This window comes from Dendrobates tinctorius, unplaced genomic scaffold (assembly GCF_039654945.1).
Source record: "Dendrobates tinctorius isolate UK_male_01 unplaced genomic scaffold, ASM3965494v1 ptg000030l, whole genome shotgun sequence".
NCBI classification, from domain to species: Eukaryota; Metazoa; Chordata; class Amphibia; order Anura; family Dendrobatidae; genus Dendrobates; species Dendrobates tinctorius.
Genome location: NW_027361698.1, coordinates 28,377,605 through 28,405,324, shown reverse-complemented (window position 1 = coordinate 28,405,324; position 27,720 = coordinate 28,377,605). Strand labels below are relative to the sequence as shown.

At 42.9% G+C, this 27,720-nt stretch overlaps 1 protein-coding gene across 4 annotated transcripts in view; it reads left to right on the top strand.

Annotated features, from left to right (window-relative positions):
• SGMS2 (sphingomyelin synthase 2) overlaps positions 1 to 27,720 on the top strand; it is a 121,262-nt gene that overhangs the window by 23,237 nt on the left and 70,305 nt on the right. For 2 of the 4 annotated variants that reach the window (XM_073571990.1, XM_073571993.1), the window contains exon 2: positions 3,791 to 3,949. The exons of 1 other annotated variant lie outside the window; for it this stretch is intronic. The gene's annotated coding sequence lies outside the window, so the exon portion shown is untranslated. Of the gene's footprint in view, positions 1 to 3,790; positions 3,950 to 5,666; positions 5,721 to 27,720 lie in introns of all 4 variants that reach the window. One more of the 4 variants, XM_073571991.1, reaches the window with a different exon arrangement.

Below are 27,720 nucleotides of genomic sequence, written 5' to 3'. Positions count from 1 at the left end.
CCAAAAATCGGCCAGGCAAAATTTTTGGCAATGTTTAAACTTAATTTTTGGTTGTGCACCCTTTGGAATATATAACTTCAGTCAATTTCTTCCTATAACCATCAACAAGCTTCTAACACCTCTCAACTGGAATTTTGGACCACTCTTCTTTTGCAAACTGCTCCAAGTCCCTCATATTTGAAGGGTGCCTTCTCCCAACAGCAATTTTAAGATCTTGTCAAAACTGTTTTGAGGCTTTATGTCTCCGTGTCAGCAATGTGGCCCTCTGGGTCTCCTGCCAGAGCATTTTATTTAATTCAAATGTCGACGGATAGTTTGCGCTGACACTCATGCACCCTGAGCCTGAAGGACAGCTTGAATTTCTTTGAAACTTGTTTGGGGCTGCTTATCCACCATCCAGACCATACTGCGTTGCAACTTTTCATCAATTTTTCTTCATCCATGTCCAAGGAGATTAGCTACAGTGCAGTGGGTTGTAAACTTCTTGATTAATGTTGCGCACCATGGATAAAGGAACATCAAGATCTATGACGATGGATGTGCAAACTTGAGCTTGTTGATATTTTTCAGCAATTTTGGTCCTCAGACAGTTCTCATCTCTTTCTGTTCTCTATGCTTAGTGTGGCACACACAGACACACAATGCAAAGATTGAGTTAACTTCTTTCCTTTTTATCCGGCTTCAGGTGATTTTCATATTTCCCACACCTGTCACTTGCCACATGTGAGTTTTAACAAGCATCATGTGCTTGAAACAAAGATGTTTACCCCCGTTTTTAGAAAGGTGCCAACAATTGTCTGGCCCAGTCTTGTGGTTTTGTGTGAAATTATGTCCAATTTGCCTTTTTTTTTTCTTCTCTGTTCGTGTTGTTCCAATACACACAAAGGAAATAAAACTGTGTAGAACAAAAAAACCTGTGACATTGCAAACATTTTCTGGGAGAAATACTTCATTTTCTGGAACAATTTCAAGGGTGCCAACACTTTCGGCCATGACTGTATATGCCATCTGCTCAGATAAGAAAATAAAGTCCTGAAGACTTAGTTTTTGCAGTTAGTGTCACAAAAAAAACAAATTTTTTCTTTTGAGGTTTTCACATGACATGGTCTCAATCAACCCACAACTCATTGAGTGTACTTCTGAAGAAAGTCCCTTATGGCAAACTGTTTTATGAGTTCCATGTAGATAGGATTTTTTTTTTCTCGAGTGGGATACAGCTATGTCTTTATAATATCTACTGTAGATTTAATGACCAAGGCTAGATTTTAATAAGTGTAAGGGTATGTTTGTTGTGTCCAAAGCACTGCCGTCTATTGAACGCAGGTTATTGAACGCATGTGAATCCGTATGTGTTCACTGAACCATGTGGAATCACCTCGCATGATAAACAGACATGTTGCGGTCTGGAGAGACACGCCGCATGTCCGTCTCCGCAGGGAAGCCACTGGCATCTGTGGGCACATTATGTGGGTGGAAGTGGCTAAACGTGAAACTAAGGGCCCCGTCACACATAGTGACTCACCAGCGATCCCGACAACGATATCAGCTTGTCAGGATCGCTGGTGAGCTGTCAAACAGACAGCTTCACCAGCGACGCCGAGCTCGCGGCGTCGCTGTATACGTTAGTTACCAGCGCGCTGGTGCAGGGAGCTGGTAACTAAGGTACACATCGGGTTTCTAAGCAGTGTACGTCACTTAGAAACCCGATTTGTACCTTGGTTACCAGCTCCCTGCATCAGCGCGCTGGTAACTAAGGTACACATCGGGTTTCTAGGCACAGCGCGCCCCCTTAGAAACCCAATGTGTACTTTAGTTACCAGTTCCTGCTCGCTGGTCTCCTGCCTGTCACACGCAGCGATACGTGCTGACCAGCGGGGGACCAGTGACCCCAAAAATGTCCATACATTTCAACAGCGATCAGCGATACCCAGCAGGGGGGCCGGTCGCTGATAGCTGTCACACACAGCGATCTCGCTGGTGAAATCGCTGTTGCGTCACAAAACTAGTGTTTCAGTGTAAAGGCCCCTTTACATTTAGCGATGCACCAGCGATTCCGACAGCGATACGACCCGGTCAGGATCGCTGGTGCATCCCTAAATGGTCGCTAGTGAGCTACCACACAGGCAGATCTCACAGCGATGTAGCGACACAGCAGCGGTCGTTACTTACCTTTCAGACGCGGCGATCCTGATGTCCTCCGCCCACTTCCACGAGTCGCTCGACGGCGCCAGCAGGAAGCCTAGCAGGAAGCGCCCGACGAGAAATGGAGCTGCACGATCTCGCGCAATCAGCGACAGACGGTGGGGGAGCTGGTCGGAGGTAAGTATCACACATAGCGATATCGCTAGCAATATCGCTGCTGCGTCACAAAATCGGTGACGCTTTAGCAATATCGCTATGTGTAAAATCCCCTTAAGAGTCCACTGACCGGCAGCAGTAGGAGGCCTCTGATCAGCTGCTACTTTACCGATCAGCAATCATTTAATATCCTGATTGCACAAGCAGACCTTTCCAGATGCGCACTGATCAATCTGTAATAGAAAGTTCAGTGCGCATAGGCTGCCATTGTTCTCTGCAGCGCAGGTTCTGTTTCCACAGTATCATGTGCTGCCGAGAACGATGTTCTTTTGTGCTGCATTAAAGGTCATTTCAACCAATTAGCAAGCATTTTGCTTGTTCTTTAGGGACCAGCCGCCTATTTAGAATGCACAATTATTGTGAAATGATTGATTTTGGGAATGCTAATTCAGTGTAAATCCACCTTATCACCTTCAGGGAATGGACTGTTTTTTGTTTTTTTTTACATTTTTTTATAATTTCGCATCAACAGAGCTATATAAGGGCTTGTTTTTTGTGTGACACGTTTTAGCTTTTGATTCCAGATAAAGTACTGGAAAGTGAGAAAAAAATCCAAGTGCGATGAAACTATGGGAAAAAAAATGCCATTGTTATTTGCTTTTGGTTTTTACTGCGTTCATTGTGCAATAAAAAATACCTGTCAACATAATTCCACTGGTCAGTCTAATTACAGTGGTACCAAATATATACCGTATTTCTCTAAAACACTCTTTCCCCCTCCCTAAATTTGGGAAGAAAATGGGGGTGCATCTTCTAGTCCGACTGTAGCTTACTTGGGAGGGAGGACAGTGAAGCGGAGTCACAGGAGGCAGGGTTGCTACTGCAGGAAACCAGCAGCTGGAGTGGGGCCATGCTGCGTGCCCTGTGGTAAGGGGTTGTACCTGTGGTGTAAGGCTACGGACCCCAGGCTGGGGCGAGGGCTTATGCCTCTGGTGCAAGACTGCGGGCCCCGGGCTGTGGCAAGGGGTTGTGCCTGCATTGGCAGGGCTGTAGGCCCTGGGCTTCAACAAGATGTCAGCAGTGAGGCAGGAGTGAAGTCCCTTGTGCCCATTGATTTCCTGGCGGACTTCAGGAAAATGGCCGCCAGAGGCTGCACATGCGCTGATTTAATTCTTGGCTCAGTTTTCTGTTGATGGACCCGTATGGGCTCGTTTTTTGTGTGACTGTAATTTTTATTGTTATGTTATCGCTCGATTTCTTATACCAATCATTCGACAAGCAAGGGAAATTATTTTTAAGCTTAAAAATCATTGTTCTCGGCAGCACATGTTCTATGTACACAGCAAAACGTGCTGACGAAAACAATCTACTACTGATCTGACGTAATGCGAAAACCGGCTATTAATGGAACATACAGTCCAGCAAACATAATCAAATTGACTAAAATGGACTTTCCTTGAGTAGTGACAGGTTCTCTTTATGCTTCTTTTAGCTCAAGTCATCTCTCTCCAAAGTCTGTCTACACATTACGGGGAAAGTGGGAAGGATTCGTGGTCCTGGACAGCCCTGTGTCACTCCTGCTTAGACCCCATTCAGACACCTCAATACATTTTCTCTTATGCAAAACGATGGTCCAATTTTCATCTATGTGGTAAATATATTTTTTTCCCATTAGAGTTTCATTAATTTCTCTTATGAAAATAAATTGCAAAGCTGCTCCTCCTAACTTATATGTTAATAATGGATCACATAAGATGGGAATGTGCGCCGTTCATGGTTTTTCATGGACTCATAGACTTTATGGGTAATTTTGATCTGTGAATCTGATGAAAAATGAACATGTTGGCAAATAAACACAGACATGTGAGCAGCCCCATAGATTATAATGGGTACATGTTTTATCCGTGAAAAAAAAGAGCATGCACATAAAAACAGACGAAGGAATGATATCTTAAAGGGATTGTCTTACCAAGACAACCCCTTTGTTTATAGGAAAATACGGTAGATGGTTGTCCCAGGTCCCTTTTTCCAGTCCCCTAGAAATCCGCTGCATAAGTAGGTGACCTGCATCTGGTGACTCATTTATATTAGAAAAGTAAAATATATAATGTCAAAAAATTAGCAGTTTGATTTACGGTAAATATATCCTTCTGTTACGTTGTTTTAATTCTCTAAAGCCTATACTTGATACCTTCTTCTCTATCCTAAGAAAAAAAAAGTGCCTGAATCTCAGCTTTTGGGGTACGTGTCAGAAAATGAAAGAAGAATTGCAAATCTTTTTGGTATTGACACTTGGATTTTGGCCATCTAAAAAGCTGGATACTTTGTAAACCATTAGACTGTGTTCACACATTGCATTTTTTGCCACAATCTCAATAGAAGCACAACGTTTTTCCTGCAATTTTGGAAAGCCGCAGGAAAAACAATTCCAAAGCCATTATAGAAGGCTTTTCAATAGAAATTTTTTTAAGTTCAAACTGAGCACCTCCTTCTGTTGTTGGAGCATCCATCCACACATGTGAAAACGTTCACATTTTTTTTTTTTAATGTCCCTAAATTCAGAAGTTTTGCTCCCTGGTAATAGGGATGCATATTTTCCCATCAACCAAATGGATATGTACCACAGAACTTCTGCAGGCACGGACATGTTTTGACCGGTTAGTGTTAGATTAGGGTCACAGAACTGTATTTTCAGTCATATGAGAAAATCAGTCCGATTATGCTAATCACACTCTGATCAGAGTATGATCGGATTGTGATCATTGTGTGATTATTGAGGAGAAGACGGAATACGTTTTTTTTCCATCATCTCCATTTTGTCAGTCTCTGAAAAGCAGACCACAAATTTCATGAGCATCCCCCCCCCCCCACAAACTTATTGACATTCATGGCCAAGTGTGATACGAATAGCGGATGCAAATCGTGTATGTTGCTAGCTTATTATTTGTTTTATTTTGTTTTACCCTCGCACGCAAATTGGACATGTGCTTGGCCGCATAGAACAACATTGGTCCAAGTGTGATCCACTGAAAATACGGTCTGAAAATACGGTCATCTGCAAATGCCTATAACGAAGTTGGTTGTGGGGAAAATAGCATTTTTATTGCCAGGGGAGTAACTTTGGATCAGAGAGGTGCAGAAGAAAAATAAAAACATTTCCAAAATCAGTCGAGCAGTGTTAACTGGAGGGGGGTATACAACTTAAACTAAAAAATCTAGCAAATCTATAGGAAAAAAGCTGATCATTCAGAGTTTTGCCTGTACTTTGAGTATTTCTTGAACTTTATATTTATTATCTACCACTGGGACCTACAACTTTGACTCCTTAAAGTTGTCAAATGTTTTCACACATTTTATTCTCTTAACAGGATGCATAGTAAATATATGGGACCTTCTTTTTCTTAAGTTCCAGTCGGAAGAAGGTGAGCCTCCAGTAAGACAATATAGTGATTTTTCCTATGTGATAAGACAAGGATCCCAGTCTTTCTCCTATGAGACTGACCTGGTCTAGCAGCAGACATTAGGGAGTAGCATCCTTGCTCTGGATTTGGTTGTTATAGTCACCATGAAATTATGCCTAATTAAATAAAGGTTTACCTAACGCATTATGGAAAAACAGGTCTGAGGTGTTGTTTTTAGCAGGATTGTATGTGCTACATGTGATAGTAGAGAGAGTGTACAGTTACATAAGGGAATCTAGCTCCTCAACATACCAATGAAAAAGTCTATTGCCAACTTTTCTCGAAATACACTGTGTCCGTGCTGACAAGCTTTGTAATGTCAAGCAAATGTCTGAAGAGCAAAAAAAAATTGGAATGCAAAGAAAACAAGAATGCAATAATTTGGAAATCTTATTGTCAAATTTTATTCAAACAGAACATGAAACTGATATCAGAAGGCGAATGTTAGACATTGATGGCAACACATTTCAAAAAAAGTTGGGAAAGGGTTAGCAAAAAACTGGAAAAGCAAGTGATACTAATGAAAAACATCTGGAGCATACATTTTCAACTAAGTGGCATGACTATAAGAAGAGCATAGAAACAGAAAAACTGACCAGCACATCCCAACTAGTGTTAACAGGTGCCAGCTAACATAATGATTCTAAGAAAAAACAAAGCTGCACTCTGGATTGTTTAGAATGGTAAATCTAGAAAACTGGAACTGGGTTACTGCCATAGAATATAGGTAAGTGCTACGTTATGTACATATGGAATTTTGGAAAATTGGGACTGCAATATTGCTATAGGAAAATGTACAGTAAAAGGAAGGTACTTGGCACATAAATTGGCCAATGTACAGTGGGTATGGAAAGTATTCAGACCCCTTTAAAGTTTTCACTCTTTGTTTCATTGCAACCATTTGGTAAATTCAAAAAAGTTCATTTTTTTTCTCATTAATGTACACTCTGCACCCCATCTTGACTGAAAAAACAAATGTAGAAATTTTTGCAAATTTATTAAAAAAGAAAAACTGAAATCTCACATGGTCATAAGTATTCAGACCCTTTGCTCAGTATTGAGTAGAAGCATCCTTTTGAACTAGTACAGCCATGAGTCTTCTTGGGAATGAAGCAACAAGTTTTTCACACCTGGATTTGGGGATCCTCTGCCATTCTTCCTTCCAGATCCTCTCCAATTCCATCAGGTTGGATGATGAACATTGGTGAACATCCGTTTTCAGGTCTCTCCAGAGATGCTCAATTGGGTGTAGGTCAGGGCTCTGGCTGGGCCAGTCAAGAATAGTCACAGAGTTGTTCTGAAGCCACTCCTTTGATATTTTAGCTGTGTGCTTATGGTCATTGTTTTGTTGGAAGGTGACCCTTCGGCCAAGTCTGAGGTCCAGAGCACTCTGGAAGTGATTTTCATCCAGGATATCTCTGTACTTGGCCGCATTAATGTTTCTTTCAATTGCAACCAGTCGTCCTGTCCCTGCAGCTGAAAAACACACCCATAGCATGATGCTGCCACCACCATGTTTCACTGTTGGGATTGTATTGGGCAGGTGATGAGCAGTGCCTTGTTTTCTCCACACAAACCACTTAGAATTATCACCAAAAAGTTCTATCTTTGTCTCCTCAGAGCAGAGAATCTTATTTTTCATAGTCTGGGGGTCCTTCATGTGTTTTTTAGCAAACTCTATGCAAACTTTCATATGTCTGGCACTGAGGAGAGGCTTCCATCGGGCCACTCTGCCGTAAAGGCCCAACTGATGGAGGACTGCGGTGATAGTTGTCTTTGTGGAACTTTCTCCCATCTCTCTACTGCATCTGTGAAGCTTAGCCACAGTGATCTTGGGGTTTTCTTTACCTCTCTCACCAAGGCTCTTCTCCCACGATTGCTCAGTTTAGCTGGACGGCCACATCTAGGAAGGCTTCTGGTGTTTCCAAACTTTTTCCATTTAAGGATTATGGAGGCCACTGTGCTCTTAGGAACATTGAGTAATTCAGAAATTCTTTTGTAACCTTGGACAGATGTGTGCCTTGCCACAATTCTGTATCTGAGCTCCTTGGCCAGTTCCTTTGACCTCATGATTCTCATTTGGTCTGACATGCACTGTGAGGTCTTATATAGACAGGCATGTGCCTTTCCAAATCAAGTCCTGCCAGTTTAATTAAATACAACTGGACTCCAATGAATCAGTAGAACTATCTCAAGGAGGATCAAGCAAAGGGTCTGACTACTTATGACTATGTGATATTTCAGTTTTTCTTTTTTAATAAATTTGCAAAAATTTCTACATTTGTTTTTTTTTTGTTTTTTTTTTTCAGCAAAGATGGGGTGCATTGCACATTGAGGAAAAAATGGCTGCAATGAAACAGAGTGAAAAATTTAAAGGGCTCTGTATACTTTCCGTACCCACTGTATATGAGCCCAACTGCAAAGTCAATGCGTACCTTATTGTTGAGTCCCTGTCCTGATAACACACATCTCTTGGATTAAAAAGTCTACAATTTATGGGGCAGGAAAGAACCAGCTAATTAACACCTGAGGCTAAATGGGAATGGGAGTTCCAGTTTTTCAAAATTCCATATGTACATAATGTAGCAATTACCTATATTCTATGACAGTAATGCAGTTCCAATTTTCTAGATTTACCATTCTAAACAATCCAGAGTACAGCTTTGATTTTTCTTATAAGAAGAGCATGTTCAAGAGGCAGAGTCTCTCAAAAGCAAAGATCATCAGATTTTCATCAACAGTTGTGAACAACTACGGCTAAATATTTGTGGAACAATTAAAAAAAAAAAAAAAAAAAAAATGTTCCTTGGCATAAAATTGCCAAGACTTTAATGTGCTTAATGTCAACAAAATATTCAGAGATTATGGAGAAATGCATGTGGACAAGGTCTACACTCAATATTGGCTGCATGTGATTTTGCTCTTGGCTTCTGGTCTGTGTTCTATGTTCTGTTGTGAATAAAATATGACTGTAAGATTCAAAATCATTGCAATCTTGTTTTCTTTTAATTTTAGATGAAACCTACAAAACATACATGAGTTCAAAAACGCCCAGATTCAAAAAATCCCAATGAATGAGTCACACAAAAAACAGTTTTTTTGTGCAAAAATTAGTTAAATACCTTTATTGATATAGATATAAAAACACGTATAAATACAAAATACATGAGTACATAAGGTGGAAGACTCGACAGCAAACCACCTGAAGAATTATAGTCTTAGCAGCTAACGCCATATAGGCGAAATGGCCGAAAGGCAAAATCTAGTATTGATATTATGATATAACAATGCAGGAATATCAGTATATCCTGAGAGACCTATAAGTAAGGGAGTCCTTGTTCATACAACATAGTATATAAGAATCATATTCAATAAACTAAAGGACAGAGGCCCTGCAGTAATAGGCCTAAGACCACACTAATCACTCAATCTGTTTACCATGCCTAGCGGTCAGAGCATAAGTCTAAATACAAAGACTAAAATTTCTTACCCATGTGGGAATTTCAGGTGGCGCTGGCTCGGCCCTGACGCGTTTCGCTCCAAAGGGCTTCCTGGGGGGGCTGTGTGACTTGTGTTATGGACTAAGACCCTTTTATAGTGGCACTAATAATCCTGACGCGCGCGGCCAACTTGCGCATGCGTGGTGGACATGAATTCCCCGCCGCGTCATTTCTGGCCATCCGGGAAATCGGCGCGCATCATGGCATCCACATCGTCATGGGAACCCGACGAGCGCCGAAGCTGTTCGGATGCCTGTCATGACGCGGTGGGCATGTGCACAACGCACGCGCCTACCACAGCGGCCATTACTAATAAAGCAAATAGAGGGGCACAGAAGGAAAAGGCAAATGTGCACATGGATCCTAATCATGTCTATAAGTACCAGCTCTATATGTGTCGGCAAATCAGCAACAAGGATTATATTTAAAGTAACACACTAAATACACACCACATTAGGGCCATTGTAACAAGGGTAAAGGGAAAATGTAATATAAAGGGCAAATATTACCCAATCAAATAAACTTGCCAATATATCACATCTACATAAAAGGTGTATATAGAGACACATAGCATAACATTCAATGCGGTACTAAAATAAGCACACCCCTACATACTATGAATAAATCATATATGTCATAATCACAGCTTGATGACAATAAATCGTCTTCAAAAATCCAGATGGTCATATATACTCGAACTATACAGATAAAAAACAGGCTTCTGGTCTGTGTTCTATGTTCTGTTGTGAATAAAATATGACTGTAAGATTCAAAATCATTGCAATCTTGTTTTCTTTTAATTTTAGCAAACTCTGATAATGGAAATGCAAGCATATATATTTGTTTGACAACACTTCTGCTTGCATTTCTATTATCAGAGTTTCCTAAAATTAAATACAGTGTGTGTATGTATGTATATGTGTGTGTGTGTGTGTGTGTATATATATATATATATATATATATATATATATATATATATATATATATATATATATATATATATAATATCTCTATCCATCCAACAATGTAGACCAGCTCACTCCTGTGAACCACCTGGAACCTCAGCTGACCTGGTTAACTCCGTTGTGCCCGGATCTGGATGTAGGAGTCCATCCATACAAATGTGAACAACGGCTAAGCAAAGTCCAGCAATAACGTGAGCAATCCAGGATGCTGTTAAAAAATGTTTTCTTTCTTTTTATTCATAAATCCATTAAAATGCAATGGTCCAAGCAGTTCAAAACAGCAATAACGCAGGAAAGTAGTGCAGATAGGACTACGCGTTTCGGCGGTAGAACACGCCTTCTTCACGGTCCAGAATCCCTGCTTGGACCATTGCATTTTAATTGCTCACGTTATTGCTGGACTTTGCTTTGCCGTTGTTCACACACATATATAGTCTTTTTGGGGTCGTTGCTTTCCCTAGACTGGCAGTTGTGAAACTTGGCACTCACATGGATGTTTTTGCATAACAAGGTGAATTTAGTCCATAGATCAATAGCTAGTAGATAACGTTTCAGTCCGCTTCCTGACTGTGGCATTTACCTCATCACAGACTTATCCCTTGCCATTTTCAGTCGTACTAATGTCAACCCCCTTGACCACTCTCAACTACACCGCGTTTATCTGATGAAGGTCCATGCGGGCCGAAACATTATCTGCTAGCTGTTGATCCATGGACTGATTCACTCTAAATAAATTCACCTTGTTATGCAATACATCCATGTGAGTGCCGAGTTTCACTACTGCTACGGATTCGAAACCTACGAATGCAGCCCATCCATCTACTTTGGAGTGCTGTTTATAATGTGTACTGCTTTCCCTAGACTCATTGTCCCTTAAATCATGTTAGTCGGCCCTGTAGTTGTGAGTGACATGAGTTGAATGAGCAACATCACTGCCTTTCTCCCTGGCAATGAGGAACAAAATCCTTGTATACTCTCCGGCCTCAGTTTATCTAGATCATTTATAAAAAATGTTGAACAACACTAGGGCCAGGACAGAGCCTTGTAGTACCCCACTTGAAACACTCTTCCAATTGGATGTGCAACCATTTATTACTACTCTGAGTATGATCACTGAGCCAATTATGAATCTCGCTAACTGTAGCCTTGTCAATCCCATACTTGGTCTTTTTTTTATAAGGATAGTATGAGATAATTTATCAAATGATTTGCTGATGTAGAGATATACTACATCAACCGCATTTCCCTGATCCACCCAGTCAGTGATTCCATCAAAGAAAGAAATTAGATTAGTCTGGCATGACTTGTTTGCTTCGAACCTATGCTGCCTCTGGTTAATCACTGCATTCTTATCCAAGTATTTATATACATGCTGTTTAATAATTTGTTCAAAGATCTTTCCTGGTGTAGAAGTAAGGCTCACTGGCCTGTAATTTCCTGGCTCCGTCTTTCCTTTTTTGAAGAATCTTCAATCTTCTTGGACTTCCCCTGTTTTCCAGGATTTTTCAACGATTTCTAGCTAGTGGTTCTGCAATTTCCTCTGCTAACTCTTCCAGTACCCTAAGATGTAATTCATCTGGACCAGAAGATTTAAATTCATTTAAATTAGCTAAGTGTTCCCTCAACATCTCTATTTATAGATAGTGTGGATTCTTGTATTCCTTTGATAGCACGAACACAGATGCAAAATAGGAATTTAAAAGTTTGACCTTCTCAACATCATTCTTGACCACTTCACCCTGTAAAAATCCTATAGCATCTTTGACTTTTCTTTTGCTTTTGAAATACTCCCAATATCCTTTTTTCTGCTTTTGGTCTCCCTTGTAAGCCTCACTTCATTACTGGCTTTAGCTCTTCTAATACTTGCCCTGCATTCCCTACAAACAGCATTATATTTTTCTTTAGATTTGCCCCCCACTTTGCATTTAATTTGCACTTCTTTTTTTTCTCTTTTTAACAATTAAGTTCTGTGTTCATTCATCCTGATCTCGTTAAATACATCCAATTCGCCCTTCTTTTCGGGATTGTTACCGATTGTGCAGTGAGAATTTCATTTAGCAAAATCTCCCATCCTTTGACATTTCTGTCCTTTAGAACATCTAGCCATTAGACCTATCCCAACCTCTTTCTGAGTCCATTAAAATCTGCCTTTCCAAAGTCCAACTTTAAAGTCTGAGTCCTCGCTGGTCTTCCTCCTCTTGTAATACAAAATTCAAGGGTGGCATGAACGCTGCTTCCTAAATTCCCAGCGACCTTTACTTCCGCAACCATTTCCTCACTGTTGGTAAGAATTGGGTCCAAGATTGCAGATATTCTTCTTCTTTCTACCTTTTGAAAGATAAAGTTGTTGGCAAGAGATAAGAATTTTGACACATTACTATTGGCCTGAGAAAGATTTCCAACAAATATCTGGATAGTTAAAATCTCCCATGGTCACTATGTCGTACTTTTTTGAGAACAGAGATATCTTATGCACAAAGATTCATCCATATCTTCAGTCTGTCCAGGTAGCCTTTAGTAAACACCTACAATAATGTCCTTTCTTTTCTCTCCTTGTATTCTAACTCAAATAGTTTCTACAGAGCTACCATTCTCTGAAGCTTGGATTTCTGGGGAGATATACATTTTCCTAACATACAATGCTACACCTCCTCCCTTGTTGTTAATCCTGTTTCTAATAAATAAATTGTAGCCTACAAAGTTTGTATTCCAATCATGTAGATCGTCCCACCAATTTTCAGCGAAGCCTATGACATCATATCTGTATTAGCAGCTCCAATTCTCCTTATTTGTTTCCCATGCTTTGTGCATTTGTATAGACACATTTTAATTTGTAGTCGGTTTCTCTTGCTCCTTTATTTTCATTCAGAGTTTGTTTGTTTTTTTTGTTTTTTTTTATTTCCACTTCTAATAGCAAAATTATTTATTAGCTGTGTTTACCATCCCATTTTGCTCTAGTTAAAGCTCTCCTAATGAGTGTAGCAAGGTTTCTACCAAATATGTGTTTTCCTGTTTTCATAAGATGCAACCCATAATTTTTCAGAAAAGTGGCAAGAGTGGTGGGAAAGAAGCAACAGAAAACGGGTGCTGGATCCTTCTTGTACTATATTGTACACATACATGTATACGCCAAATGTAATGATTAATTGCAGGGAAGTAGAAGAGAAAGCATAATTTATTTCTAAAGATCACATCCATTAGTAAATTTTTACTGTTTGCTTTCAAACTCTGGTGGGAAAACACAGGGCCAAATGGTTTGTCTGGCTCCGTCTGCTGTGAATAAGGGAATTGTCATTGTTGTACTAGTGATGTCTTGTTTCTTCTTTCATTGATTTACATTTACAAGAAAATACATACTTTGTGTGTGGCGTTCTTTTTCTAAATATATACACTAATCCATGATCAGGTCCTCAAATGTTTGCTATCTGGTAATACTTTCAATTATTCAGAGAAAGCTGAGCCCTTGGACACGTGAATAACAATCTTACTTCTGTGAGGTTCTGGTCATTTAAATGCCGTTTTGCTTTTTACATAAACAGCTCATACCATTATAATTATTTGCTAAGATGGAATATCTAATGTAGGATCCACTCATCATGTGATCACTACAAACTCTGCTGCTTATAGATCAAGCAAAAATATTAATGACTACAGGCAGAGATCATGAAAGTTAATAAATCATTAAAGGGTTATTCCCATCTTCATAGATGGATAATGTCAGATAGTGATTGTATGAACAAGCACTTTTGCAGCTACCACGACTGTCCAGCTTGTAAGCAATGTTGTGAAGCAGACCGGGATTAGGAGGCAACTGTGCGCTCCAGTGATCCTGGCCAGCTTTAAAACAGGCTCAATAGTAAGGAGCTTGTAAGACCACACACGTGCTGTTGTCTAGCATCGGTGGTTGTCAACAATCTATGAAGAAAAGTGTTAATACCTCAACAACGAATTATCTTTTTAACAATCGGTAAATGGCAAAATTGCTTGTACTGTATTTGCAAGCACTATCTGGCAATATCCATTTATGAAGATTGGATTAATTTTTTAAATTGTGCAACTTTTGTTTAGTGTGAGCAAATTGTGTAACTTTACTAAAAGTGATGGTGATGTGCTAAAATCCAATCTTTGAACCCTGTTATGTTATATATTGATACCTACTATAATGCAAATTTGTATCAGTTCATCTAGTAGAATATCTATAAGACCGAATATCGTCTGCCCTCCTATAGAGATTTACAGGATAGCACGATACTTGGCCTGTTAATGGGTCATATATCAGCAATCTATTCCCAGCTCGTATTATCCAACTGTCTACTGTACTTGCATCGGTCATATTAACTTGGTAGTATCTGAGCTGGAACATTTAGTACTCTCCATGTGTATGTCAGCTCTGTCATTCCTGGGTCTAAATGAAAAATGGATCCAAACCATTGAGCATTGTGTATTGCCACAGGATAAATCAAATCTGGAATTTGCTATTTGCTTTTACAAATATTTTTATGTTCAGACAAATGACCAATGTTGGAACACCACAGCCTTGAAAAAACTAAATTTCAAAAAATATCACCCATTGTGTAGATTGTTGAGCTGTGGGAACTGATGTGGATTTATGCTCTTAGGACTTTTGTAAAGACTTATCTAAGAGGGTCATAAACTGCATAGCCTTCAGTTATTACTGTGGTGCTACCACAGAATTGTAGAGGTATTCATCGCAAGTACCAAGGCCCTGACCAGCCGGCACTGGACACAGGTACCTGGCCCCTATAGCGCACCAGTGTCCCCGACAATGAGTGATCCCCCCCGCCTGCTCAGGGCCGTGGCACTTGCCCGGGTGCTGACATGGACCCTGTCCACAGGCTTAGAGGTTGACCCATCTCTAGTTCATAAATCTGTAGGACTGATAATGATTTCTTTTAGGATTATCACAACATTGTATATGCCAAAATACCGCAATAATAAATGAAGCATCAATATGTCCTTCTATGTAGCTGATTATTGGTGTTGATGGAAGTCTGACTCCTACTGATCTAATATTGAAGACGTACCCTGTCCATTTATCATGGTCCAGAAAAAAATCAGTTGTGATCTTAAATTTTTGTTCAACAGTTGCTCGTAGTTGACTGTACTTGCATAAACCGTGCAATACACAAACAATCATCCTTGAAAGATGAACAAACGGGGGAGACATGCAAATATGTACATGATGAACATTGGATTGTCCTTCAACCAGTGTCATTGATCATGTATGGCTACAAACTGTAACTATCAGTATTCACTAAAATGTGAATTAAAATCTCTAAGCCCCTAGTGAAGAGGGCACTTGCCCCCTTTCCTCCTCTCCTCTCTCTTTGCAGTAGAACAAGAGCTATCAGCAGATAGTTTGTATCTCCTAGACTCAAACTAGTATAATGGGCATAAAGGAGCAGGAAATCTTAAAAGCCCCCGTCACACACAGCGAACTCGCTAGCGAGATCGCTGCTGAGTCACAAGTTTTGTGACGCAACAGCAATCTCAGAAGCGAGATCTCTGTGTGTGACAGCTATCAGCGACCGGCCCCCCTGCCGGTTATCGCTGATCGTTGTTGAAATGTCTGGACCTTTTTGGGGTCGCTAGCTTCCCGCTGGCCAGCACGTATCGCTGTGTGTGACAGGCAGAAGACCAGCGACCAACGAGCAGGAGCTGTTAACCAAGGTACACATCGGGTTTCTAAGGGGCGCGCGGTGCCTAGAAACCTGATGTGTACCTTAGTTACCAGCGCGCTGATGCAGGGAGCTTGTAACCAAGATACACATCGGGTTTCTAAGTGCCGCACGCCCCTAGAAACTCGATGTGTACCTTGTTTACCAGCTCCCTGCATCAGCGCGCTGGTAACTAAGATACACTGCGGGTAACTAAGCGACGTGCGTCGCTTGTTACCCGCGTGTCGCTGGTCCTGATCGCTGGTGAAGCTGCCTGTTTGACAGCTCACCAGCGATCATGTAGCGACACACCAACGATCTTGACAAGGTGATATCATTGTCGGGATCACTGGTGAGTCGCTGTGTGTGACGGGGCCCTAACACGCAGGAGCTCCTTTTAGGACAAAATGCCACAACAGTACCAAGGAGGATTTCTTTTGTGCATAGACAAAGAGTTATAGTTTAGACAGGTAATTGAGACAGAAGAACTCTTCAGAGGGCTTGACAAGTTAGGGTACCTGTGTTTACAGATAAACAGTCAAGTGGAATGGTCTTTGTCCCCAGGAAATGCACTTTGAATTCAAGTGACAATGTGGTTTACTGCAAGTGAAATGCTACAATAGCCAGCCCAGATGTATGTCTCAAAAATAAAACTCCGAGTAAATACTGGAGTTTGTATAAATCCAATAGTGATGGGACATACATTTTCAGCTTCATGGCAAATTGGTGAAGGATATGCATATTTTTTCATAACGCTGACATCTGCTTATAAGCCACATTTCAATAATGGACACATCACTGACAACAGCCATGTCATGTTTTCTCTCTGGGTAATGGCTAAATCCCAATAAAAAAATAAGACGGCGATCTCGAACTTCTGCGATCATCCTGAGAGAAGTTATCTCATAAGTTCAGAATTTGAGAACAACCCAATACACGTGAGGTCATCAAGTGGGGGGTGTGGGTGTAGCTAAAGTACTGATAAAAGGTTAAGCAGAATTACGATCTTCGTTCCTGTAGAAAGATACACAACGTGTGTTCATGAATCCTGGTCACTGAGCGTCCCCAATCGGAGTGCTCTCCTTCGGCTAAGGCTACTTTCACACATCAGGTTTTCGGCGTCAGGCGCGATCCGGCGTCGTGCCAGAACGCCGGATCCGGCAAATGTTTTGTAAAACCTGATGTGCCGGATCCGGTTTTCTGCCGGATCCGTCTTGTTCTTGACAGACAAAACCGGATCCGTCTCATCCGGTTCATCCGTTTTTCTATCCGTTTTTCGACAGATTACGCCGGATCCGGTTTTTAAAATTGACCCTTGTGGCCTTCCGAACGGGATTGGCTACTGGAAAACTATATATAGCGTGTTCCTACAGCCCTTCTTTGACAGGTTGTAGAGGAGAAAGTGCAGGTTGGAGAGAAGAGCAAGTTACTGGCGAAGATGGATGTTGTGATTGGAAATATTTTGAAGAATTTGGCGGATTTTATAGCGGAGGCGAATCGTTTGAGGGTGATTGTTCTGGAGAAGGAGAGAGCGAGACAGCAGCACATCAGGCATCGTAGACGACGTTTGTGGATCCACCCCATCACAGCCAAGAGAATGACGCGTGGGGTCTATTCTACACTCTGCATGGACCTTCGACGAAACCCGGATAAATTTTTTGGATATGTTCGGATGAAAATGGAGAATTTTGATTACTTGGTGGAGCGCATTGCACACCTCATAAGAAAAGCGGACACCTATTGCCGCTTCTCTGTTTCACCCGCAGAGCGTCTGATGGTGACTTTAAGGTAAGCCACATTTATTGGATGTGCTCGCATCAGAGCACACTTTCACTGCAATCTTGTTGGTGGTAGTTTGTATCTCCAAGTGTTATAGCTGAGTTTTGGTATGTAATGCTGTGATTTAAAACTAATTGATTGTTTTTTAATTCCCCACAGATTTCTTGCAACTGGAGAATCCCTTTCGTCACTGCATTTCCAGTACAGACTCGGGATTTCCACCATATCTGGAATTGTGAAGTACACATGCCGTGCACTGTGGGACTCCTTAGCTGAAGAGTTTTTACCAGAGCCCACAACAGAGAGGTGGATTGAAATTGCTGACAAGTTTCAACAGATATGTCAGTTTCCCAACTGCTTGGGCGCTGTGGACGGGAAACATATCCGCATTGTAAAGCCAGCCGGATCGGGATCGGAATATTTCAATTACAAGAAATATTTTTCAATTGTCCTCATGGCCATCGCTGACGCGGAATACAAATTTATTGCTGTTGATATTGGGGCCTATGGCCGCTCCAATGACTCTCAAGTTTTCAAACTGTCTGCCATGGGGCGTAAACTGTATGGAAACACCTTCCAGTTCCCACCACCTAGACCGCTGCCGCAAACATCTGGTCCACCTATGCCATTTGTCTGTGTAGGGGATGAAGCCTTCCAGCTGTCAGAACACTTTTTGAAACCGTACTCTAGCAGAGGATTGACAAGACCAAAACGCATTTTTAATTACCGCCTCACAAGAGCAAGAAGAATGGTTGAATGTACCTTTGGTATTCTGACAGCCAAATGGCGGGTCCTATTGACTGCGATCAACCTCAAGACAGAAACTGTTGATGAGGTGATCAAAGCTTGCGTGGTACTCCACAATTTTGTTATCTGCAAGGAACCCATTTCCATTGAGGACACCTCTGAAGAAACCACCTTGCAAGATTACCATGACATTACCACTAGAAGTTCTGTGACGGTTTCAGTAATGAGGGACAATTTTGCACTATACTTTGTCACCCCAAGGCAGAGTACACTGGCAGGATGACAGAGTGTGAAAGATTTGTGCCCTAACCAAACTTGTGTACCTTCTGTACCAACAGTATATACCTTTGCCAACCAAAGTTGGCTATCTTGTCATGGTCTCTATTTTTAGCTTTAGGCCACAGGTGTGTACCTGGTTGTGTTTTATGCAAAGTATTTCACCTTTAAACAAAAGTTGTCTACATTGTTAGGAAATCACCAACAATAAACACAACTTTTTAGGTGAAATACTTTGCTTCAAACACAACCAGGAACACAACTGTGGGGAAAAAGCTAAAATTTACCCACTGTTATATACCTGGTTTTGAATACCTTTTTACCTTTTAAATACCCTGTATTTAACCTTTTTTTTTAAACATATTTCGCCGCAGAAAGAAATGACAGACAACCAGTGTAAACAATAATTTAACTTTTATTTTAAATATTTTTTTTTTGTAAACTGTTTTTAAAGTTAAAAAAACTTTTTTAATAATGGTTTGAAACCAACAGGGCATTTTTATTACAAAACACATCATAAATCTGTGTAGTGTGGGGTGGAAATACTGCTGGAGGGGCTGCGGGACACTTCGACAATGGGAGTGTAGAGAGAGGACTGGGATCGTGGTGGGGAAGGAACAGTTAGAGGTGATGGTGTGGAAAAAGCTACAGAATGGGTGGACATGTGGGAGGCAGAAGAGGTGGTGGGCGGTGGAGTGGAGGGTTGGGCAGGGACTGTAGGAGCAGATGATGTTGATGGAAAGTTGTATGGGGAAGGAGTTTGGTACGGGGAAGGAGTTTGGTACGGGGCAGGTTGCTGGAAGTGGGGAGATGTCTGGTACTGGGGAGGTTGCTGGTACTGGGCAGGTTGCTGGTATGTAATAGGAGGGGGAGGATGGAAAGTGGCTGGAGGGGGTGCAGGTGGAGGAACTACAGTGGTGGGAGGTGGAGGTTGGGAGGTAACCTGCTGTAGAGCACCGTGGCACGAATGCATTACATGCATCTGCTGGGTAGGAGATAGTGTTGCCATGCGCTCCACAACAGACCTGAAAAAGGTGTGGTTTGGCGAAGATCTTGCTTCTGAATGCATGGTTTGCAGAAGTGTCTTCACCTCCAGAATGCTGGAGTTGATCTGCTGAAAGCCTGCGGAGATTTGCTCTGACAAGACTTTTAGACAGTTCTGGAAAGATGCATTCAGATGCAAGAACTCTGGCGCATAAGTCTTTTCCTGACCCCTCTGCCGCTGCCGCCCAGTACCCGCAGGTGTACTAGAGGTGGCAGGGGCAGAAGGGTGGGGTAAAGGGAAAGCGATCTCCTCACCAGCAGCTTCATGTAATGTAGGCGGCCACGATGCTCCTGTGCTGGTGGATGGGACAGATGGGTCGAATGTGTGGGAAGGCTGGGAAGGTGCAGATGTACCGGGGCGGTCGAAGTGTCCCTCGGTGCCGGTCTCCTCAGGGATCGCCTCAGAAGGGTCCAATCGTGCAGGCTCCCGAGTGCTGCTCACCGTGCTGTGGAATAAAGAGAAAAAAAAACAATTAAAATAGTGACATGGTATGGCCCTGGCTGAAAAAAAAAAGTTACATCTAAACATTTTTTTGTCACATGTGGTGTGTAATATTTACCTTCTGGTGAGCATTGTCTCCCGGAGGAACGACAGGGCTCGTGCGTACTTGTACTTGCTCCTGCGTCCTCCAGATCCACTCGGGGCCCGCATCTCTTTATTGAACTCCTTCTTGAAACGATCCCTCACAGACCGCCACCGCTTCACAATTCTCTCCCCTGAAACGAGAAAGGACAGAGTGGTTAGTATACAACATCAGTGTTTCCCAAACTCCAGTCCTCATGGTCCCCAGGGGTCATGTTTTCAGGATTTCCAAAGTAAATAGAAATCCTGAACACATGATCCGTGGGGACCACGAGGACTGGAGTTCGGGAAACACTGGTTTAAATCAAGCAACCGGTACTGTATATACTTACGCTCTTTAATCTGGGCCCGAGCTTCGAGGTCCTCCCAGCGGTCCACAAGGAGCGAACAGATTTCCTCCCAGAGTCGTCGGGTAACGATAAGGTCAGTGTGGCGGCGGTCAGCCATATTCCAGAGCGGCTCCCTTTCTCTGACGAGATCGATGAGGTGGTCCACATCAATCCCTCCATCCTCACCGTCCGAGTCGGGAGCACGCTGTGAAGGCTGTTAAAGAAAAAGACAAAAATAACATAATTAGCCTCCACAAAAGAAATGAAATAAAAAGTGCAAAAAAAAAAGCAAAAATATTTATACTTACACGCTGGTGACCGCCGCGTTGCTGTCGCCGACGACCCCGGGAGGCACTGCGAGGACCTCTTGGCCGAGCACCAGATTGGGAAGACTAGAGAAGAAAACAAAAAATGTTATGTCTTTGGATGTAGGCATTTGTTTGCTGTGTGTGGTCTGCAGAACATTGTTTTCTATGTGTTGTGTGTAGTGTGATGTTGTGTTTCTGCGTTTGATGCAAAAAACTTACCAATTGTGAGCCCACTCCAAGTGTCTGTCCACCCCTTCCTTCTTCTTCTGGGTGCTCCTCTTCATCTTGTGATTCCTGTTTTGAAATAAAAGGCAATGAATAGACATATATTACAGAGATGATGGATTTTGGAAATAAAAACTTACCGTCAAACGCTGACGATGCGAGGGAGGGCTCCCAGAAGAAGGTGTGCTGTCTTCCTCATGGCCAGACTCCATGGCTGTGGGTGGTGTTCCTGCTGCTGCCGCCATTGCTGCTGCTGCTGCATCTATTGGGCGGCTGTTGAATAAAGAGAAACAAAGGGCCAATGAATATCTTGATATTCCATAGCCCTAGTTTGGAGGAATGGGGGATTTGATAATTACCGTCTCTCATCTGCTGCTGGACTCCCCTCCCGTTGTTCAGCATGCTGCTCCATTTGGGGTGGTGCTGATGGTGCTGCTGCAGATGTCTGCTGCCTTCTCCTGCTCCTGGTTCTTGGCTTGGGTGGCATGTTGGGTGTGGCTGAGGGTCCCACTGTCTTGCTTTTATATATGTCTTGTGGGCAGAGCTACTGAGCATGCTCAGACCAAAAAAACCGGATCCGGCCACCGGATCCGGCTGTCGCCGGATCGGGCGCATTGCGGCGCTCATAGGCTTTCATTGTATGAAAAAGCCGGACACGCCGGATCCGGCGTGTCCGGCTTTTTCGCCGGAGACAAAAAACGTTACAGTAGCCGTTTTTTCCAGACGCCGGATCGCGTCACATTGCCGGATCCGGCGAAAATCGGATGAAACGCATGGCCATCCGGCTCGATCCGGCTCTAATGCAAGTCAATGGGGGGGGAAACCGTATCCGGCATTGCATTTCGCCGGATCCGGTTTTTGTCAAAAGCGCCGGATCGCGCCTGACAGCGAAAACCTGATGTGTGAAAGAGGCCTAAGTTGACTCATCTCTGTGAGCGGCGTAGTAAGTTTCTTCCGTTATTCCTTTTTATTTTACATACTGTATATGCTGTATTGTTTTGGCTTCTTTGTAAAATCTTTATATATATATATATATATATATATATATATATATATATATATATATATATATATATATATATATATATATATATATTTTTTTTTTTAATAAACACTGCCTTGTTTTGGATTAAATATAGAATCTAATAGTTCTGTTCCTTTTTATTCTGTAAGCTGTACCGCAAAGCCATACACTACCATAACCAGATCTCCAGTCAGGCTGTATGTAAAAAAACAACTGGTGGAGTTCGTAATGCCTGTATCTGGGGTATGTACATATATTCCATGTATTGGAATCGGAGGTGTATTTACCATACGCTCACTCTAAGTTTTCCGATAACCGGCCTACTAGTGTAAACAGCCTGCGACCTCCATTGATCGTCGGTAATGATGTAATTGTCCAGATGATAGGGTGGTAACAGAGAGCTGTTTGCTCCAAAGATAGCGGGAGGATCTGAGATACGAGCTTCCTGACTGCGATCTTTGACAAATTGGTGGCAGCAGTAGGATCTTGAGTGGTCTCTCTGTGTCCCCTCCTTGACAAGTGTAATGATTTTTCACAAGACGAATGTTCATTTGATGGATGTGAAACTATCATCCTACTTAACGAGGTCATCCACTACTAGAACAACTGCTTCTCAATTGAAAATGTTTGTTTCTTTTAAAATAATAGTAGGAAATAGCTTTGTGCTCAACTGTTAACAATGGATGGTGCTCAGAAGTAAGATGTCCTTCTCAACTATATTCAAAAAATGCTTCTGCACACAAAAAGAGCAAGTCAAAGAAGTATATAATAATTGTTCAAGAAAGATTCACGCGTTGACAGAAAAATGAACCAGCCAACGTTTTAGCCATTCTGGCCTTTATCAAGTCCCGGGGCTCTTGTTCGGTTGTATGATATGTGATGCTCGGCATCCAATCGGCGTTGGCGTCACTGTCCCCACCTTCTATCGAATTAAACATGAAGTGAAAGCCAAGGCAGCAGCTGATCTGACTTATTCATGTTCAATTCGTACGAAGGTGGGGACAGTGACACTAATGCTAATTGGATACTGAGCACCACGTGTCATACAACCAAACAAGAGCCCCGGGATGGTGAGTTCAGACATCACTGAAAAGGCGCCAGCATCGGAGGTGAGTATAAGTGTAATTATTTTAACCTTGCCAAACATTTAGATAGAGAACGGGTTGTCCCAGTAGTGGACAACCCCTTTAAAAGGGTTCCTCCAGCTCTGTTATGCAATAGGATAGGTCATCAATATCAGTTGAGGGTCCAACACGCTGCTTTCCCACTGATCAACTATTCACTTTGCTGGCGATATTACGACCTAACCGAAAAGCCATTTAGAATTTTATCAAGAGATAGATCAGATTTATCTTTATTCCAAATGTAGTGAATATCTAGCCTCTCCACATGGTAAGCTGTAAATATGGCTGCTCCCATTTTGTTCAATATGTTGCTGGCTCATTGAGCAGATTCATGATTTAAAGCTATGTCACAAAACAAGTGTTTGGAGTATAGAACATTGCAGTCTTTAGTGTTCCCTGGGAAAAGAGTATGAAACAACTTTCCAGTATCTGAACCACCTGGTTGGCTACCTAATGGGAGCCTGTGAACCCCAAAACTCAAATTGAACTATTTAGTCATTCATATAGTGCACTTTGCACATATAAAAATCATACTGTAACTATAGATTTTAGTAAATTTGTTATATATAAAAAGTTTTATTAGATATGTAAATGAGGAGGTTAGTGCAACTTTGAGGTGGCCAACGGCACGGTGCACCTTTCAATCTCTCAATTACCAGCCTCTATTCTTCCACTCAGGCTATGTTCCCACGATGAGTTTTGGTGAGTTTTTGAAGTTGAGTGTTTTTTTTATTCTTTTTTTTTTAAATGCAGGTATCTTTTCTTAATGGGTGCAGAAAATCTGCAACATCAAAAACTCACCAAAAAGCTCATTGCGGGAATGTAGCCTCATGGTGATTGAGAAGACAAGCTTTAAATCCCAAACCCTGCACATACTGACAATGCAGGGGCTGAAAGTCAACAGTGTCAGTGTGTGCAGGAGCCCAGCGGGTGCGTGTGTTCTCATTCCTCCTCTGTGTGCAGTGGCTGCTTGCTGCACATAAGATCACACAGCACCAGGAGAAGGGTGAGAACGCATCCGCTAGCCCCTATAATGTTAGTGAGTGCAAGGTCAAGGCTGGGAATTTCGATCAGGCAGTGCTACAAAGCTAGCACCGTCAATGATCATTAGGGGAGGGGTGAAGGATAGTACTTGAAGGGTCGGAACGGTGCACAGGGTGTTTGGCCACGTCAATTGGGAGCTCCTAAGACCCATCGTATCTAATAAAACTTTTTTTCTACAAAATAAAATTAATAAAATTTACAGTACGTGTATGATTCTTATAGGGGTTAAGTCTCCTAAATGTCTAAATAGTTAAATTTCAGTGTTGGGGTTGTATTATACAATATATAGGGATACTGCTGTAGATATGTTACATAGCTGATACTGCATCTATACCCACCAGTCACAGTATCGCCAATATAATGTGTATACAGCAGAGTCGCAGTATCACCTATATAATGTATATACAACTGTCTATATACATTTTATAGGGGATACTGTGACTGCTATAAATACAATATATAGGAGACACTGCTGTATATATGTTACATAGGTGATATTGTGACTATACACACCAATCACAGTATCACCTATAATATGTATATACAGCGGAGTTGCAGTATCACTTATATATTGTATATACAGCAGTCTATATATGGTACATTATACAGGTGGTACTGCAAGTGCTGCACATACATAAAACAAAGTTTCCATATTGGAACTTACCCAGGTCCTTGAGATGGGGTGAGGATGAAGAGCTGAGGTGGGTCTGTGGTGCCCCTGAGGCTCAGTCGCCGCAGAGGTACTGCTCCTACTTCTGATGTGTGGTATCCCACCATCCAGGGAAGGTGGAGAGTCCTGACCACACTCCAACACCTGCACCCCACACCACAAAGTAGTGTAGCAAAGCACCTTTGGCGGCTCCCTGCTTGAAGTGTAGCAAAGCACCCATTGGTGGCTCCCTGCTTGTAACACAAAACGTGCTGGGAGGTGGGTGGAGTTAGATCACATTACAAGGAGCGGGAAGAGTTCAGGACATGGGTCCTCAAACTACGGCCCGCGGGCCACATGCGGCACGCCAAGGACTTTTATCCGGCCCCCCGCCAGGCCGACATTGAACTCATGAACTGCACTACAGTTCAATGCTGGCGGGCCCTGTAATCACGGGCGGGACAGAGCACAGTGCACACAGACGGCGTGATTGTCATCACGTCGCCTGCGCGGCCTGTGTGCCTGTGCAGGAAGAAGACTGAGATGAGCGGGCGCCTCTTCAGAGCAGCGGGGGACATAGGTGAGTGCTTTTTTTTTTTTTTTTTTTTTATCGCCGGGTCCTATTGGGGTCATGTACCTGCCTAATGGGGACCTGTGCTGCCTATTGGGGACATTTACCTGCCTATTGGGGACATTTACCTGCCTATTGGGGACCTGTGCTGCTGCCTAATGGCGACCTGTGCTGCCTAATGGGGACATTTACCTGCCTAATGGGGACTTTTACCTGCCTATTGGGGACATTTACCTGCCTAATGGAGACCTGTGCTGCCTTTTGGGGACATTTACCTGCCTATTGGGGACCTGTGCTGCTGCCTAATGGCGACCTGTGCTGCCTAATGGGGACATTTACCTGCCTATTGGGGACATGTGCTGCCTAATGGGGACATGTGCTGCCTAATGGGGACATTTATCTGCCAATTGGGGACCTGTGCTGCTGCCTAATGGGGACCTGTGCCGCCTAATGGGGACATTTACCTGCCTAATGGGGACCTGTGCTGCCTAATGGGGACCTGTGCTGCTTAATGGGAACATTTACCTGCCTATTGGGGACCTGTGCTGCCTAATGGGGACATTTACCTGCCTATTGGGGACCTGTGCTGCCTAATAGGGACATTTACCTGCCTATTGGAAACCTGTGCTGCCTAATAGGGACATTTACCTGCCTATTGGGGACCTGTGCTGCTGCCTAATGGGGACATGTGCTGCCTAATGGGGTCATTTACCTGCCTAATGGGGTCATTTACCTGCCTAATGGGGACATTTACCTGCCAATTGAGGACCTGTGCTGCTGCCTAATGGGGACCTGTGCTGCCTAATGGGGACCTGTGCCGCCTAATGGGGACATTTTCCTTCCTAACGGGGACCTAATGGGGACATTTACCTGCCTATTGGGGACCTGTGCTGCCTAATGGGGACATTTACCTGCCTATTGGGGACATTTACCTGCCTAATGGGGACATTTATCTGCCAATTGGGGACCTGTGCTGCTGCCTAATGGGGACCTGTGCCGCCTAATGGGGACATTTACCTGCCTAATGGGGACCTGTGCTGCCTAATGGGGACCTGTGCTGCTTAATGGGAACATTTACCTGCCTATTGGGGACCTGTGCTGCCTAATGGGGACATTTACCTGCCTATTGGGGACCTGTGCTGCCTAATAGGGACATTTACCTGCCTATTGGAAACCTGTGCTGCCTAATAGGGACATTTACCTGCCTATTGGGGACCTGTGCTGTTGCCTAATGGGGACATGTGCTGCCTAATGGGGTCATTTACCTGCCTAATGGGGTCATTTACCTGCCTAATGGGGACATTTACCTGCCAATTGAGGACCTGTGCTGCTGCCTAATGGGGACATTTACCTGCCAATTGAGGACCTGTGCTGCTGCCTAATGGGGACCTGTGCTGCCTAATGGGGACATTTACCTGCCTATTGGGGACCTGTGCTGCCTAATGGGGACCTGTGCCGCCTAATGGGGACATTTACCTGCCTAACGGGGACCTAATGGGGACATTTACCTGCCTATTGGGGACCTGTGCTGCCTAATGGGGACATTTACCTGCCTATTGGGGACCTGTGCTGCCTAATGGGGACATTTACCTGCCTAATGGGGACATTTACCTGCCTATTGGGGACATTTACCTGCCTAATGGAGACCTGTGCTGCCTATTGGGGACATTTACCTGCCTATTGGGGACCTGTGCTGCCTAATGGGGACATTTACCTGCCTATTGGGGACATTTACCTGCCTAATGGGGACATTTACCTGCCTTTTGGGGACATTTACCTGCCTATTGGGGACCTATGCTGCCTATTGGGGACATTTACCTGTCTATTGGGGACCTGTGCTGCCTATTGGGGACATTTACCTGCCTATTGGAGACGTATGCTGCCTAATGAGGACCTTTGCTGCCTATTGGGGACATTTACCTGCCTAATGGGGACATTTACCTGCCTATTGGGGACCTTTATCTGCCTAATGGGGACCTGTGCTGCCTATTGTGTGCACAGGAATTTATTCATAATTTTTTTTAAACTATATTCCGGCCCTCCAACGGTCCGAGGGACCGTAATCTGGCCCCCTGTTTAAAAAGTTTGAGGACCCCTGGTTTAGGACAACAAGTC